Consider the following 18618-nt stretch of genomic DNA (forward strand, 5'->3'; position numbering starts at 1 on the left):
CAATGATAAAAAACAATTGGCATAACATTACAATGACACCTCATACTTAAAATGGTATAAAAATAAATAAAAAAAGAGCATCACCGTATTTTCGCACTTGGGATCTCTTTACATAGACCTATTACGCAATTCACAGCAGTCCTTTTGATTGCTTTTCCATACCTCTAAAAACAAAGTTTTGGTGGAGACAACATGGCGGCTGTTTGTCGGATGCTTAACTAACGCTCCCAGATCTCTCCCCCCCTCTCGCTGGCAATCTGTCCTCCGCGCACCCCCTCGCAGTTTGCAAACCCTGAAAAAGACAGGACTTACTTGGGGCTCAAGAAGGCATGTTGTGGCATCAATCGGCGGCTCTCTGACTTGCAGCACAATGACTCCTGGGCTCTGGCTGGTGTCTTCCTGACTTCCGTGTTCCCGGCATACAGTGTGGAGCTGCTTCAGTGCTGGTGGCGGAACCAGTCGGTTTGGATCTCTAACCTCGATGCCTCCAAAGTCTGTGCAAGGGAAGTCACGCACGCTGATGGACTTGACAGGTACTGTGAAAGCCGATCAGCCACAACCACAGCAACGAAGTGGAAAGAGTGGCACCGGTAACAATGCAGGAGAAGCGGAGGAAAAAAACATGGAGAACTGAGTAATGAAGATTGCGGTAAGCACAATATACCCTCTTTATTTTTATCTGGGAGGGGGAAAAAACAACATGACCCACAAAAAAATGCTGGAGGGCCAGTAGGAGCCATGTGTAAATCGGTGAGCTCTATCCCAAGTCCTCGACAAGATGGGAACAATATGGATCACCCTGATCATCCTGATGGTAGGGACAATCTAATGGCCAGACAAGCAAAGTGGGAGATGCTCCTTTAAATGCTATGGCCGTGGCCATGGCAGGTGAAACTCTTGACTCTGTGATCCCTACCACGGTGCAAAAAAAGAAAAATATAGGACCCAACACTGCTCGGAGTGGCATCTCGTGTAAAAAAGTGCAGAAAGACACTGTCTTCAACACGGATGAACTGCACGATGAGGCGAGGGGGAATGATGATATTATTACACAAAGCTGACCAAGGAGATTGATTCTGGCGACTACTTCATTCTCTCTCAGACCCCTTGGATTCATCGGGAGATGAAATTGAATTAAGCCTCAGGTCCAGATCCAAGGGAGTGTTTCCCTGAGTAGTAGGCATAGCGAATAAAGTAGCTTGCACCCTGAAGATCAAGACCAAGGGACAGATATGTCGGATTCTGCCCCTCTAACAGTGCGCAAGAAGTTTGAACACACTGAAGATGTAGTTCATGAGTTGGGGAGAAATACTCTGACATGGGACTATTCATTCTCGGCCGGAATAGGTGCAGACGAGGGGGGGTGTAATTAAACAACTGACGGAAAGAACAGGAGGAAAACCTGAAGATATTTCACTGACTGTGATCTATGAAACCATAATGGCTCATAGAGAAGAAACCCACACAGAAAGTCAATGGACCTAAGGTACATACAAAATTAGATCCGACGCATTGGTGAAATCCTGCTCCGAATTTGTGGAAAGATTTAACGAGGCAGAAGCATGAATTTCTAACTTGGAAGATGAACTGGCAGCTCAAAAGGCAATAACAGAATCAATACAAACATCTAAGGAGGACACACAATGGAAGCTGACAGATCTTGAAAATCCCCTCCGAGACAACAACTTGAAAATTTTGGGGGTCGCAGAGGGCATGGAGGGTCAAGATGTGCGAAAATTTGCTGTTGATCTTTTATATGAGGCTTCCCCTGAGCTCTTGCAGTAGGATTGGAATCAAGAGATACATAGAGCGCACAGATTTCCATTCATACAACACGCAAAACCTGGGCAAAACATCTCTAGACCCAGAGCGATCTTGATATCTGTCAATAACTTTCTGGCCCGTTAAGCTGTCTACGAACTTGCACGCCCGATAGAAAGAGGATGGGGAAGGAGTCAGAATTTTTTGTAAGACCGGACTTTTGACATCAGATGGTGGAAAAGCAGTGGCAATTAAGACAGCTTATCACCCTATTTCAGGGCAAAGGAGCCCAAGCGTTCCTGCTCAACCCGGCTACACTGAAGGCCATATATAAGGAGCACACCCATTTTTTTACCTCAGAAGTGAAGGCGAAGGAATGCCTGCAATCTATCTCATACGATTTCGTAGAGGACACGTGTTTTGTTCTATGTCTTCTTATGTATTTTGTTGGTTTTTTTGCTTTTTCTTAAGTAATTCTGAGGCTATGTGTGAATGGGGGGGCTTCAAAAGTGAAGGCAAAGAATAGCTGCAGTTGATCTCATAGAATGGAATGTAGCAGGAGATACATGTTTTCTGTTTTGGTTTTGTCACACTTTTATCAGACCTGTCAGCTATGCCTTCTTGCTTATTATTATATTTTTTTCTAATTGTGGGAGGGTGTCCGCTGGGGAGTGTTGGTTACACATCACCAGGACCATCGGTCCTAAAGCCTCATTGCAGGATGGGTCGGTGCGAGGCGGCTTGCCAGCCCTGCGAATAGGGAGGGGAGGGATGGGGTTGGGGAGGGATGGGATGGTGTTGGGGGTGCACAGGGGTGGCAGGAAGAGGGGGTGTTGGGTGGAAAAGAAAATGCAATCCATAGCAAGTGGAAGATAGAGACACATAGAGGGGTGAAACTATGTGGTAAGGCTAGTAATTGGAGAGATGTGGCAATATATGGTGGGGGATAAGATGTTACTATCCAGATTGCACATATGTTCCTGTAACGTATGTGGGTTAAATAATCATGGGAAATGGCAAAGGGTGGCCACCGAATTATGTGTGATCCAACCTGACTTGGTATGCTTACAAGAAATGCATATACCGTGGAGTAAGCGGAAGATTCTAAATGAGGTAGGTTATACACTACTGGCCTCTACACAACAGTCTACCATGAATCGGGGGGTAGCCATTCTGGCTAAAAATGGGATCCAGAGCACAGGTAGAACATTAGTAGACAAACAGGGTCGCTGGGTGGTTATTGAATGTGTAAGGGGGACTTTTACGTTTACCCTGTGTTCAGTCTATGGGTCCAATTTGGATGAGGCAATAGTACTGGAGGTTATGAATTTTGAACTAGCATCATGGCCTACCCCACTGATTCTCTGTGGTGATTTTAATATACATTTGGGTTGCCAAGATCTTCAGAAAGGTTGGAAGTTTTATAAATGCAGGAAACCTAAAGTTTTTAGGGCACTATATAATTTAATGGGGGATCATGGGCTAATCGATACATGGTCTACATTCCGTAGCCCAGACCCTGGCTTCACATTTTATTCTCACCCTCATAACAAACTGGTCCGGTTGGATTATTTCTTCATTCCATTAGCATTGCTTTCGGGGACTAAAATGCAGGTCTATCCAAGAATTATAGCAGACCACGGTCCACTAGTGTTAGACATCCTGACTAGCAGCAGTAATAATCTTCCTAACCATATGAATAACTGGATCCGGCAATTTTTAGAAGTTAATCATAATTCGACCTCTCATGCCTATGTCTGGGATGCCCTGAAGGTCCTGAGTTATGGGCTTCACAGAAAGAGGCAATTGAGAGTGGAAATTCAAGATCTATATGGGAAACTTAGGTCAGCGGAAGAAGAACTTATGCGAGGAATACAGACCGGAGCAGATGTCATCCCTCTACAAACGGAGGTCGCCTGTAGCAAAGCTAAAATTAATCTACATTGGAGCAAGGAGATATCTTTTAAATTTAAGCTGTTCAAAGAGGAGAATTATGAGTTTGGGGAAGCCACGGGGTGATGTCTTGCACAAAGACTCCATTCCAAAGAGGCTGCACAGAGAATTAAGAGCATGAAGGATACACAGGATAAATTAGTGGATACTCCTTGTGAAATATTGAAAGTTTTTCATACATTTTTTGAGACTCTGTATACAGAAGACAGCTATGAGGGGCAGGTAGTCGAGGTGTTTTCACAGAATATGAATTGTGTACTGTTGGGCTGGGAAGAAGCACGTACCCTAGACACCCCCATTACCATGGAGGAGCTGGAGGAGGCAATAAATAACTTTAGTAGTGGTAAGGCTGCGGGTCCAGATAAGTTGCCGCTTTAGGTTTATATAACCTTCTTTCAGGAACTAAAAACAGATATGTTGGCCACCCTGCAACAGGTGCAAAATGCAGTGGTGCCACCATCGTGGGAAGAAGCAAATATTACTGTGTTTGAGAAAAAGGATAAACCAGCAGAGCTTCCGGGGTCTTATCAACCTATTTCTTTGGTAAATTGTGACAGGAAGATTTATACCAAAATCCTAGCTTCCCGGTTGGCTAAGGTTAATACCTCACTTGTATCACTGCGACAGCATGGGTTTATACCCACCAGGGGCACGGTCAACCATATTAACAGGGTGGTGGCCCTGCTGGATACAACTAATGTGGAGGGGACCATGCTAGGCTTGGTTTTGATAGATGCTGAGAAGGCATTTGACCGTGTCTCATGGAATTTTTTTATGGGGGGGTTCTATGCCATTTGGGGTTCGGCCATCAATTCAAGCTATGTATAGGTCCCCCATGGCTCAAATTTGTATTAATGGCCTAGAATCGGAACCAGTGCACATATCGAGAGGTACGAGCCAAGACTGCCCATGCTCTCCATTGTTATTTGCACAGTATTTAAACCCGTTTTTACCTATGTTAGAAGGGAGCCTGAGATGGACCAGAGCAACTCCGAGTGTTAGCCTATGCAGACGACATAGCGGTTGTAACATCTGATCCTGCTGTAGCTGTACTCGAGATAGAACAACTGGCACACAGTTTTGGATCAGTGTCTGGTTATAAACTTAACACATCGAAGACGCTGATCCTTTGCACTAATCAGACCTGTATTAGAGACCCCAGAGTGACTAATGAAGTGACATATGTGGGTGTTAAGATCAGGACATGTTTAAGGGAATTAGTAGAGGTTAACTGGAAGGCTATCCTCACGAGTACTAAACAACAACTCTATAAAGTGGAATGCCTCCACCTTTCACTGGTGGGGAGGTGTAGTATTTTAAAAATGATGATTTTACCCAAAGTCCCTAATTATTTTAGATCTGTACCACTAGAGCTCACTCGGGGACAGCTGCAGCAGCTGCAATCATGTTATACTAGGTTTTTATGGGCCCAAGGGAAGCCACGTAGAGCAATGTGATTACGTCAGGAGAAAGGCGGCTGGGCCGTACCGGATTTTACATTTTATTACTACACATGTATCCTACAAAACATGTGGATAATGCTGACAGGGGAGGAGGTAGGCAACCCTGCAGAGACTCCATCTATATATCAGATATATTTGGGCACAGAGATTAAGATGTTTGAATTCAATTACTACAAAAAGACCCACTTTAAGGTGATAATAGCTGCTTATAAGGTGTGGAAAGTGTTTGGGAGACAGCTCCAGATTGAGGGGGTCTGTCATTATACACCTATAACTACACCCACCTTACTACCTGCTGTCTTCACTGATAGGATAGTGGACAAGTGGAAATATAAAGGGATTTTATATTAGGCAATTTATATAGGGATTGGGACCTTCTCCCTTTTCTTTTTCAATATTAGCTGATAAATACAAACTCCCTAAAACTGATTTTTTTAAAATTTTTGCAGATGCAGGACTTTTTGAGGAAAAAACAGAGGATTATGGAACCGATCTCGATAATTGAGGCCATTAGACATAAACAGCGAATTGGGGTAATATAAAACTGTCAGATACATAGAAAGATGATTTAAAGGCTCAAAATATGAAATGGGGAAATCGACTCGGGTGTCAAGGTGTGCATATAGAACAATTGATTGATATGGCAGGGAGGATCTTAACCTCTGCTAATTTAAAATCACAGCATTTTAAAACCATATTTGATCTATACCACACCCCTGTGAAAATGTTGAAGTGGGGAGGAGCTAAAGATGGGAAATGCTTCCGGTGTGGTGTAGACTCAGCTGGTATTGTACATATCTTTTTTATGTGTGGGCAATTAACTCAGATTTTGGGTCATATGGAGAAGTTCCTCTCGGAAATTATCGGGGTAAGAATAAGAATTACACCGTCCACTATGCTGCTGGGTATAGGGGAAGATATGACAGAGGGGCACCCAGCCCCGAATTTCGCTATTTGATTTTTATTGCAGTAGTTGTAGCTCAAATTTGTATAGCCTCCATGGGGTTACAGAAGGAAACCCCGACCTTTGAAATGTGGAGAGCTAGATTTTATGTTATTTTTAATCTGGAACATGCTCTTAAGGGGGTACGAAAACGGAAATTAGGTTTACAGATATGGGGTCCATGTGTCAGGGACTGTCCGGAACTATGTGGGGAACACAGTCAGGGACTTGGGCAAGGACTGGGAACTGGGTAGAAAACGACACTGTAAGAGGAGTACAGCGCTGCCCAGGATCATACAGGGAGTCAGAGGAGAAAAAGGGATCCAAAGGAGAAGCCTGTACAAGTAAACAAGATGGGTAAGACTCAGAAAGGAAGGCAATTTAGCATTCAGAATAACTACACCCAGGCCGAATGTGCAAGACATATATCTGAAACAACATTAACAATAAAGGGGAGTGTGGGGTAAAGCACTCAGCAGCTCCACACGGTAAGACTGAAGCTCAGTAAGTTTCTCACCCACAATTGCTGTTTCAGATACTGACTGCAAATACCCACATGTAGGATACGCATGCAAAGGCAGGGTCTGTGGAGCTTATACCTAGGTGATGTTATAAATGTAATTCAAAGACAATACTCACAGTGAACAAGAAACACCACCTAGGTAGTCAGCTGTGCCCACGGATCCTGGTGATCAAACAGGAACACGCAAGGCAGTAACAGCAAGGGGGTAGAACTAAACACAAGCACAATAGACACGGAGCTAGCAAAGAGGAGTGCTTAACAGGAAAGGAAGGAAATCACAGGGCACACTTGGCAGAAAGCAGGTAACAAACACAGAAGGCAACAGAAGCAAGACAGTAGAATAGAAAGACAGCAAACCAGAACTGGAACCAAGGAAATGGGAAGAAAGGCAGGGACTGGAATGGGATATACAAAGGGGAGGCTACAGGGTATACTAGAATAGTGCAGGTTAAGGAATCAAGAAAACAAAGTAGCATAGAAGGCAGTGCTGGGGCAGGAACAAGAATTGAGCTAAGGCTCAAGAGTCAAGGTAGCAATGCAGGCAGTGCTGGTTCACGAACAGGGAATCACTAAAGCTTCAGGAGTCAATGTAGCACTGCAGACAGTGCTGGTTCAGGAACAGGGAATTACTAAAGCTTCAGGAGTAAAAGTAGCACTGCAGGCAGTACTGGTTCAAGGAAACAGGAAATAGCTACAGCTCAGGAAACAAGGAGTCAAGAGAGCACGGCAAGCAGTGCAAATCAGGAACAGGAAATAGCTGAAGCCCAGGAACAGGAACAAAGAATAACTATAGCTCAGGAACTCAGGAAACAAGGTAGCACTACAGGCAGTGCTAATTATGGCACACGGAATAGCTATAGCTCAGGAAAAAAGGAATATCAAAAGCTCAGGGAGCACTGGAAACAAGGATCGGTCTCACCGGTACACTGCTACAATGACCAACCTTGGCCTGAAGGGAGCTGGGGCTTAAAAGAGCTCACAGTAATCACATGCACCGGGTGTGAGCAGGCTAGCAGCAGCCAGCTACAGGTGAGCTGAATTCCTCCACCCATCCTTGGCCTGCAGGGGTGGAGACAGAGCAGTGAGCAGGGATTTCTAGGTAATGGAGTTTCAGGCATGACCAGGCAGGATGACTTCCACAAAACCCGGCATGGATTGGGAATGGATGTCAAATCCCAAATAGTGTTCAAATGGCTGGAAGTCAGTATGTACATGAAGGGGAGGGTCTGGAAGCTTATTAGAACACTGGAGAATCCCACAATTCAGCCCCCTGGTGGTGGACACGAGAACGCAGGGAGCAAGTCGTGAAACTAAGGGGCCCATTATGATGTCGGGCGGATTGGGACCGCCCGAACAGCGGTGGTGATCCGACCGACATCTTTGCCCGCCCGCACTTCAATTACCCCCCCGCCAGATTACAATGGCGGGGTACAGCGGTAGACGGAAAGAACGTCTGCCGCTTTTCCTCAGGCAGGCAATCGTTACGATTGCCTGCCGTGCGGTCCTGGGCCTTAATATGGTGGCAGTGCCTAGCAGGCACCGCCCGCCATATTAGGATATGTGCGGATTTTGGCCCATTGCCGCCATGGAAAGGCATGCGGGCTTTGGCTGTGGGGGCCCGTTGCGTGCCCCCTTTGTGTTGGGGGTGGTGGGGCACATGGGGTGTACCTATGGTACTCCCCTGCATTGGCATACTCAAGGTGGCAGGCACCGCGCGGTGCCTGTCACATTGTGTATGCCAATGCACAACGTGCATATTCAACATTGTGGCGGGTGCTGCTTACAGCACCGCCCGCCACAATGTTGAATATCCGGGATGCGACCGCCACTCGCATCCAAATTGCTATTGTGGGACCGCCACACCCCTGGCGGTCAGTCCTGTTTACCGGTACAGTGGCGGACGGACTTTCGTAATAGGCCCCCATGATTGAACATATGAAGGATTTTTATGAATTTATCTGTGTATCATTGTTGATTGTGTATCTGCTGTTTTACCCTGTTTTTACTCTGAGGATGTATTTGTCTTATCCTTTTTTAAGAAACATGTATGCATCTCGATGTATATCTTATTTATGAAATGGCTCTGTAATTACCCACATTATCGATTGCAAATAAAAAAAAAGTTAAAAAGTTTGCAGAGTAATTATAAGCAATAAAGTGCCTGTGCATAGCAGATGTATGAACCGTAAGTTTCCATCCTATAAGCCCTTGAGCGACAGTATATAGAAATCATCCTACTAGAAATTGTGGCGTTCCTGTCAAGGCCTTCCTCCTGATAAACCAAATTATGTCATTTATTTATTTATTTTAATTTAGACATATAATCTCTATATTAAGAATTTTATATTTTGGTCAATTAATAGGTTTGTTCAAATATGTTATTTGTTTGAATTGAACTACTCTCTCTCTACTGCTGCACAGAGCAGAGTGGGAATAGTAAATGTTACCCCTTACTCAGACATATGTACCCCGGCACTCAACAATATTACTACAACATTGATTTTTTTAAATTGAAACACAAGATCTATGTATTCTATCGATCGCTCAAATCACAGGATACGACAATATTTGGATTTGTACTGGGGTTCTCTCAAATGTAACAAATCAGTGTGACATTTAGTCAGTACATACTGTACATATATTCATACAAGAAAAAGATTTTTCAAAAACATTTCATGTTTATATAGTTATTTTTTCAAGGTCCAGTTCTTGTTGCTGAAAGAACAGAATAGCACGGTGAAATAGAGACATGACAGCCGACACGTGTTTCGTTACATTCATAACTTCTTCAAGGCTGCAATAATAGTAATAGCATTCATCAATAATTGATTTAAGGGACATTTAGTAAATACATATGAATCAACCCAGTACCGCTTTATACAAAGAAAGTAAAGGCGAAGGCACAAGTGAAGAAAATCTCAGAGTGATGTGAGGGAGTACAAAAAAGCTGTAGCATTAGTGAGATATGTGCAAATCAATGGATGGGCCATTATATCATTCTCAATAGGGATAGTAGGACAGGTGGGAAAACAGGACTTAAGTGTAGTAAAATCTGGTAAGGAAAGGTAGATATACTCAGAAGGCAACATGCGGAGCAAGCAACACTCAAAAGTGAGTACTATTCATTGTAAAACGCAATTTTTTATTTGAGCGTGCTGGAACCCAAGCCCAATATCATATGGTAAGGAGGGTTCTAACCTTAGCTACGTAAGGAGGGCGATTCTCAAATATTCATTGAGAATCCACCAATGTCGTGTCGTCTTTATAACGAAAAAGAGTAGCCAAGAAATAAGTCCTAAGACATAAAGGTAAATAGGTATATGTAGCTGGTATGTCCTTAATGACTAGTTAAGAGAAGATAAGGAATAAATAAGTACCTTGTATGTGCTGTTTGAAATCTGTTGATGTCTTTCAAACGTCCTGGAAGAGCCACAGGGAGAAACTATTTCAGCAGTTCATGTGGTCTAAACTTCTCAACTGAGATTGCAAACACATAAGTAAAATAAAACGGTGAGTAAAAGAAGAAGAGAAGAAGCTGCAGGCATTCTTCTATTTAGTATGGTCCGATTTAAATAACTGTGAAAAGTCACTCACGCATTAAAGTGCTAGTCAGAGAGAGCGTAGGATATGGGCATGAACTCGTCACAATTCATGGGTCGATTCTCCAAATAGGTAGTCCTCCATTCCTAATCTGTGGAAGATAGTCCTGGTAATCAAAATATAAGAGATATGTACAAAATGATATATCGAAGTTTGTGCTTGGTGTTCGAAAATACATTAGTGCTAATGTGTCACTTACGTCAAAATACATTGTATTCCTGTAAGTTGCATGATTGAATAAGTAGAAGTACATGCAGTGTGCAACTGAAGGGCAGTGATAAGTCCTTCTAGATAAAATGAAATTTCGTAAGTTAGATGCGGAAATTTTAGACTGTATAGATATGTTATTTCATTATCTATCCACTGCAGTATAACAAATGCCAGTACCAAAGTGTAAATGCCCCAGTATCTGTAGTGACATTTAAGAGAATTCACCAAATAAGGTACAATTGTTATATGTTTAATACAGTTTGAGAGCCTGTACCAAAATATGAAGCGCCCAAGTATCTATAGTGAACATTAGAAGAGTTTGCCAAGTAAGAAAAGGTTGATCATACTATGTTAAGCTGAGTCCCAGAGGGCGGCCAACCCATTTAAGATGTAGAAGAGCAGAAGATAAAAGGTCTGAAATAAATAAAACTTACTTATAAGTCTATTGTTTGTCTACTCTGGGCTGTAGTATGCCCCTGTAAATAAAGATATAATACCTGAATATAGTTACAAAAACGTCCCCAAAGTTAGACTGTTTGAGCTAAAGTTACATAAAACATTTCAGGGGAAAGTGTTTCCCCTCATGGCAGCACAAACACTTACCCGTAACTATTCAGGTGAGTCCGCTGTCTTGTGGCATACTGGTCCAAGTGAGGAACCGGTTCCAATTGAAGCCTACGTGTTTAAAGGTAAGCGGCAGGGGTGGAGCGTCAGGAAGTAAAAAATGGCAAACAGGCATTGATCTGAAAAATAAAGACAAGACTATTATGGTCCCTACTGTTGCACAGACTGGAGTGGGACTAGTAAATGGTACCCCTCCAGTGTTCAACCCTTTCCCTACTGTTGCACTGACTGGAGTGGGAATAGTACATTTTAACCCTCCGGTGTACAACCCTTTCCCTATTGTTGCACAGACTGGAGTGGAAATAGTCAATTTAACCCCCCCCCCACCCCCACCCCGGTGTCCGACGCTTTCCCTACTATTGCACAGACTTGAGTGGGAATAGTAAATGTTACCCCTTCTGTGTCCGACGCTTTCCCTACTGTTGCACAGATTGGAGTGGGAATAGTCAATTTTACCAGTTTGGGGTCCAATACTTTCCCTACTGTTGCACAGACTGGAGTGGGAATAGTAAATATTACCTTATCAGTGTCCAACGCTAGGCTTACTGTGGCACAGACTGGAGTGGGAATAGTAAATGTTACCCCTCTGGTGTCCAACACCTTCCCTACTGTTGCAAAGACTGGAGTGAGAATAGTAAATTTTACTCCTCCGGAGTCCGATTCTTTCCCTACTGTTGCACAGACTGGAGTGGGAATAGTACATTTTACCCCTTTAGTGTCCAACGCTTTCCTTACTGTTGCACAGACTGGAGTGAGAATAGTAAATTTTACACCTCCGGTGTCCAACACGTTCCCTACTGTTGAACAGACTGGAGCGGGAATAGTACATTTTACCCCTCCGATGTCCAATGCTTTCCCTACTGTTGCACAGACTGGAGTGGGAAAAGTAACTTTTACCCCTGCGGAGTCCAACGCTTTCCCTACTGTTGTATACATTGTAGTAGAACCTTTTCAAAAACCCCTCCGGTAAAAAGAAGTTAGAGGCCACTCGGGATAACCTTGGAAGACCTTTAAGGGACAAATTGGGCATGATGCATTTCAGCTCATTAGCCTTCTTCGGATGCCGCTGCTCTCAGGGCGCTGCTCCACCCGTGCCTTTGAGTGTCATGTCCCTCTCCCATTCATGGGAGTACGCTTGCACATGATCACATAGTAACTGTAGACAGGTTGAAACTACAGTTCCCAGAAGGAATCATTTCCGGGTAAGTAATGCGTGGGGAAAGCATGAAAGTTCAAAGCCCGAATAGGCATTGTTGTTTCAGGCAAAGGCGCGGAGAGTCAAAGTAGAATATCCCTGTTTGTGCATATGTCCTCTGGCTTCCTTGGGTCCCCTTTACGTTCAAGCCCCATGTACAATTGCCCGCCGGGCTGTGAGACAAAGTTGCAGTGAACTTGGCTCCTCGTGTAATCACGAGCTGTAGCTGACAGCAACCCATGCTTTGCACGCACTCGAGGCGGGCCGGAGTCTTTCCAATTCCTTGGATTATAAAAAAACTGCAACAGTTGATGCCAGCATAGCTCCGGCCACTTGTAGAATGGGGCCTCTTTCACGCCTCTGGCTGGCGCAATTAAATCCTTTCAAAATCCCCTCCGGTAAAAAGAAGTTAGAGGCCACTCGGGGAAACCTTGGAAGACCTTTAATGGACATTGTAGTAGAAATAGTATATTTTTAATAATAGTGTTATGTCATGTATATATGTATATATAAATATACAAATATATATATCTATGTCTGTATGTTTATGTAAGTATATATTTATATATAATATAAAATATTACTTGAATTTATGTATTTTTATATAGTTATGTTATATATTTAAATATTGAATATTTACCATTTTAACCTATACATTTCTATTACAAATAGATATTTTTGTCTTTTTTAACGATATTAGTGTGAAACAATATTTTTTTAGATATTTTTGTACTTACCTTTATATGTATAGGAAATCAATATGTTTGTGATCGATATTTTTGACACGATATTTATGTATCACGATATTTGTGTTCTCAATATTATGTCACTGAACCAACCTGCCTATCAGTTGTCTAATACAAAATAAGCGCCAATTCTCTAGCTAACAGAAGGCTTCTGGAAAAGTACAACACCTGCCGCAAAGAGAAGAAAAACATCTCATGCAAACAGTAATTTAAATGAGAAAACTGGCCTCTGAAAATTAATGCATTATTTTCAGTTAACATGGCATCGACAGTTAGGCCAACTTAAATCAGCACTTATTTCTTTTACTTTTAGGCCTCTAACATTTAAGCATGATTACCTGCTACAAATGTTTGTGTTTAGTATATATGCTATTAAAAAGTAGGCTTTTACACATTTTAATGAAAGTGTTTTTGTTTGCAAATAATATTCGTTCCTGCCATATCAACAAGAAACATAAATGTCTGAAAACTAAACCTTAAAAAATTGAGAAGCATCCGTGTTGTGTGTGGATGGAATGTTGTGAATATGGCTTTCAACTCTAGCAGAGCAACACTTTCCAGAGTCTCTGAAATCCAATTTGTTTTGGAGACAAACACAATGTTGGGATCAATAGAAGTTTAATCAACTCCTGCCTTGATTACGGCAACTCCCTGTTTCTGGGAAGCCCTCAATAAGTCCTAAGATGCCTTCAAATTATTCAGAATGCGGCAGCATGTTCACTTTCAAGCTCGCCAAATACCATTCAGCAGCTCCAGCATTGGCTGCATTGCATTGTCTCCCAATACAAAAAAAGATCCATTTCAAGGTCCTATGCATGGCCCCCCGAGCGATGCAGGGAAAAGGTCCCCTTCTGATTGGAAGATTACTGTGCTCTTACATGCCATGGAGATCACTACGCTCTGAGAACTCTTTTCTGCTGACCATTCCTAAGGTAAGAAGGGCTAGGTGTGGTGGCCGTTCCTTTGCCTTTCTGACTGCTAATCTGCGGAATGCCCTCCCTGCCAATCTGCGACTGGCTCAGCCAGAAATCTCTTTCAGGAAACTCCTAAAAACTCATCTATTCCAAGGTCCTGCAGGTGTGCCTGTCTCAGTGCCGGGAGGCCTTTCGGGCAGCTGTGCGCTTTGCAAGACGTCTTCAATAGAAGACAACTTGTATATAGTGCATTGAATGCTGTCACTAGCATCACCTTTTGGGCTATTGAGTGATCTACAAAGATCAGTATAAAGATGTCACATCAGTATTTGCTACCCTGTAGTAGACGCATGATTGGAAGAAAGTGACCATGTGACAAAAGTTCAGGCCAAATTAATTTCAGGGTGTCATTTACCTTGACCAAGTCAGGTGACACAAAAGTTCAAATCATATGTTTGCTGTGCCTCATAGGTAGGGGCAAAATTAAATTGGGATATCCTTAAGACTTCTACATTTTAGGTGAGCCTTTTGGTTAATAGGAATGAAGTATTATCTACTCTGGCAATGACGTCACCAGCCACAGATACCTGACTCAGTGAGAAAACTAACTATGAAAGCCAGTCAGTAAGTTGTTTTGGAAACCTGGCATCACACCAATAGCCCCAGTTTGTAAAGATATTAAGGTAGACAGACTTCCCATGTTCAAAGTATAAACAATAAATGTAGAATTGAACAATCTATCATTCTACCCTTTCCCTCAGCTTTTTTACCATTCTTGCTATATGAAGTCACTCGCCTCCTCATTATCAAAATAGTAAACAGGAGAGAGGAGATTGGTAAAATGCATTCTGTGTAATGTCACTTGTTTTTGCTACACTTGTATTAACCTCTCACCTTTTGAGAGGTTGCTGGTTCGAATGCCAGCCTGTGTGTCGGCAAATAACTCCAAATGACCTAGGTTAAAATGGCCGTGCCCTGCGCAATTATCACAGTATAGGGCATAAGCCATATGTGTGTCAGTGCCAAAAGTGGTGCAAGCTGCTATTGGTCGTTATTCTTGAGTAAATTGGGAAAGTGTAAGACTCACTCCTGGCTCCTCATCTGATTGGTTGTGTCCCTAAATAAACACTGGTTAAATACAGATATTATTTCACTGTATGGAAGGCTGCAATTTGCTGATCCAACCAAAATGCTTCTAATGCTAGCACGTGCTTGTTTTCTAGGTTCAGGGACAGGGATATGAACAAGGAACAAGGCAGAGACAGTGGCGCGTGTATTTGCTAATCCTGAGTGAGCATGGCGGACAGGTGCTGACAGAGTTATTGACCACCTGCTGCCCAGGGTTGAAAGCCGTTAATTACCCCCCCCCCCCCCCCCTATTGTGCGCCCTCGCCTTCAGCTGAGGTCCATAATTGCGGGGCAAGTAATTAGGAGCAGTTAAGAACGGCGCTTTGATGATTAAAATGTAATTAATTAAATGCCGCATTACACCATCACCTACAAATATATATATAATTTATAAGTACATTTGAACCTAAATGTGTGTCTTTGTGTATACAAAAAATACGAATATATACATGCGTGTGTGTCTGTGTACATGCTTGCACATATTTAAGCCTACATTATTTTATTTTTGGTAACGGGTCATGTTAAATAACTGTGCTATGAATAAAAAAAAGAGTATATAAAAGATTTACGTACCACATCGTCTCCAGCCCGCTAACCGTTTATCATTCCGTCATTGGTAAGGGAAGACATACTTTGGAAAATGATAAAGTTATTAATAAGAAGACGATAAGATATAAAAGGAGAGCAGGTGTTATATAAGTTTTGTAAAAAAAAATGGTAAGAGCTGAACAAAAGCAAGTGTCAACAGGGAAGGCTAGGTGGTCCCAGCAAGCTTTGTTGCAGTCACACATCCATTTTTGTTAATTTTCTTTTATGTACATATTTTGACACTAAAATCATATTTTGCTAAAATGTTCTTTCCTAAAATATTTTGCTGTTCCCTCCTTGCTCTGAAACGGAGAAAGGCTGGTGCTTTGAGACTGAACAATAATAAATACGTAATAGGTTAGCCGTGCCCCTATTCAAACACCTCAATTTAGAAAAAAGCGAACCACTGTGAGCAGTGCAAGAAAACATCTGCCTTTCCGTCACTTGGTCAAACAATGCTGACTATTTTTTAATTCAAAATAGCAGCCGTGGCTGAGTTCTACGTTTGCTGGATTTATCACAAGCCAGATTGACATCAGGATAAGAGGTAATTTGACATGGTGTTGAGAAGGATTAGCCAAAAAGTAACGGTTTCATTCGTTGTTTTTCACTGCCAACCTACTCGTTTTCAGCTCTAAATCCAACAGAAGAGCAGCGCGGATAGGAAGCGCCTTGGCATTTGTGGCTGACAGCAGTGCTCTTTTCGCCTTTTCTTCTGATTGGATACCTGGGCTCAGGAAGTCTAAAGGTGGATTGGCTGGGATTTGCTGCTGTTGCTATGAATCAGTTGCCAGGACAACTGCTGTCTCCGGGCGCCGCAGGAAACATGCAATGAATTATGGATGGTTTATTTTCTCAAAGAGCCCTGATCTGTAATGCAGATGAGCTCCAACTTCCCCCTTTTCTTCGGAGTTCTTTCAGAAAAATCTGAGTTTTAAATCAGTAACCGCCATCTACGTAGCCCCAGTTGTCACAGCAGTGACTCCTGAATATTGATATCAATTCTTATGCAAATGGGGGGTCACGGGTCACTATCTGTTATTTGTACTGGGAACCTTTGGCAGGGTGTCACTGAACCTGGTGACCGTTAGGGGTGGTTTCTTTGTCTGAAGACACAATTGGACAAACTTTCTCAATATGAGAGGGAGAATATTCCATTCAATTTAAGCCCGCTCTTGTGACTGCATTTGTTGTCCGAGCAATAGTTAATAAACACCTTCAGTTACAAATCCCCGAAAGCACACGTGTTTTCTCTCTGCAGGATGTGTGAGGTTTAACCCGTTCAGAGGCAATACATTTTAAAGTCTTAGGCCCTGATTACGAGTTTAAGAATTAGTTATCGCTACCACGGGGTATGTTATTTATCAACGGTAATAAATACCACATATTACGAGTTCTTGAGGAATAACAGGCAGATATTGGTGTTTAACACACTAAACTCCCCATGGCACATGTACATAGCGTGTGACTTTCCTAATTTAAATTTTAGCAGGCTTGCTTTCCTGAAATTTAAAGACAGTTGAGATATGGAAGGCATCCGATAATTATAGGATGTGTTACATGACGTCTAACTCGTAATTCCGACCCTTGCGTAAGCAGGGGTTTTAAGCATGGGTCGGAATACACCGACCAACTCATCACGAGGCCCTTAGTGGTTCACACACAGTGGTTCTCATCACAATGCTGGGCAATCTAAGAAACACTTTTCTGGTGCTTTACTTTAGGTGCACCACCTTAAATTGGGGCAAATGTGGGAGGGAGTTGCTTATTTATTCAGTAATATAAACTTAAGAAAGCCACAACAAACAAACTTCTGTTCTGCACATACACGTTTCATAAGCACACATAGACACCTGAAGATTAATAAGATGCTTTAATTAATATTCTATAGGCAGGTCGAAATTTGCACCCCCTCTCTTATTGGCTACAGTCACAGGGACGGTGACCTGCAAACGACAACAGACCACCTTGCCTGTGATTAGATTCCAAAACAGGATTTTTTTTTAATTTAAAGCAGCTAGAATTCCTTTAAGGAACCAGGAATGCTTCAATATAATAAAAAATAAAAATAAATACTTCTGTTTTAGAAAACTTTAGTGAGAGCAGGCAGTGCTACCCTGAACCTCTTCCTACACCCCCAGAAGCTGAAACCCTGGTTCCCAAAGGTTGAGGGTTCCAAAGGGGACTCCTTCCCCTTTGAAAACCCCTTACCACCCAAACTTGGGAGTCCATAATTGATTAGTGGTTTGCAACTGGAATTACTTCGCAGTTTGGAAGGAATGTTTTAAATACGAACTTTCTAAATTGCAAATTGGTAATAATTTCTAAACCCATTTTGTAATTTGCAAGAACGTTTCGGGAATAAAAAAAATGGGGTTGGAACATAAGACAAAGTGATTAAGCTGTCACAAACTCTGTACTTTAGCGAATCGCACCATGTGTGGTTGCTAACTTGCCTAGATCATCTGACCCACTGTTACATTTGTAAATGCTGGAATTTTGGGATCTGAAAAGGAACAAATATATAAGACTGATTCATAAAGCTGTTGTTAGAAATGGGGGTCTCAAACTGGCAGAGGTTTATACCCTTGCCAAGTAGGGACCCTTGCTTCTAGTCAGGGTAAGGGGAATACACACTTTAGATAACCCCTGCTCACCCCCTTGGTAACTTGACACGAGCATGACAGGTTTATCCCAAAAGCAATGTGGAAAATATTTGTACTCAAAACATACAGTAACACAGTGAAAAAAATCACATATGGACACCACACCAGTTTAGAAAAGTAAGATATCTTTTATCTAAACCAAACAAGACCAAAACGACAAAAATGCAACATACATATATCAAAATAGCACTTAAAACAGTTACTTGCAGAAATAGCACTTGTAGAAATAGATAGCTCACTTGAGGCTTTTACGACGTTGTGACAGGCATAGATCCAAAGTACAGCCCCGACCATGAGGTGCGTG

This window comes from Triturus cristatus, chromosome 10, assembly GCF_964204655.1.
Source record: "Triturus cristatus chromosome 10, aTriCri1.1, whole genome shotgun sequence".
Classification (NCBI taxonomy): domain Eukaryota; kingdom Metazoa; phylum Chordata; class Amphibia; order Caudata; family Salamandridae; genus Triturus; species Triturus cristatus.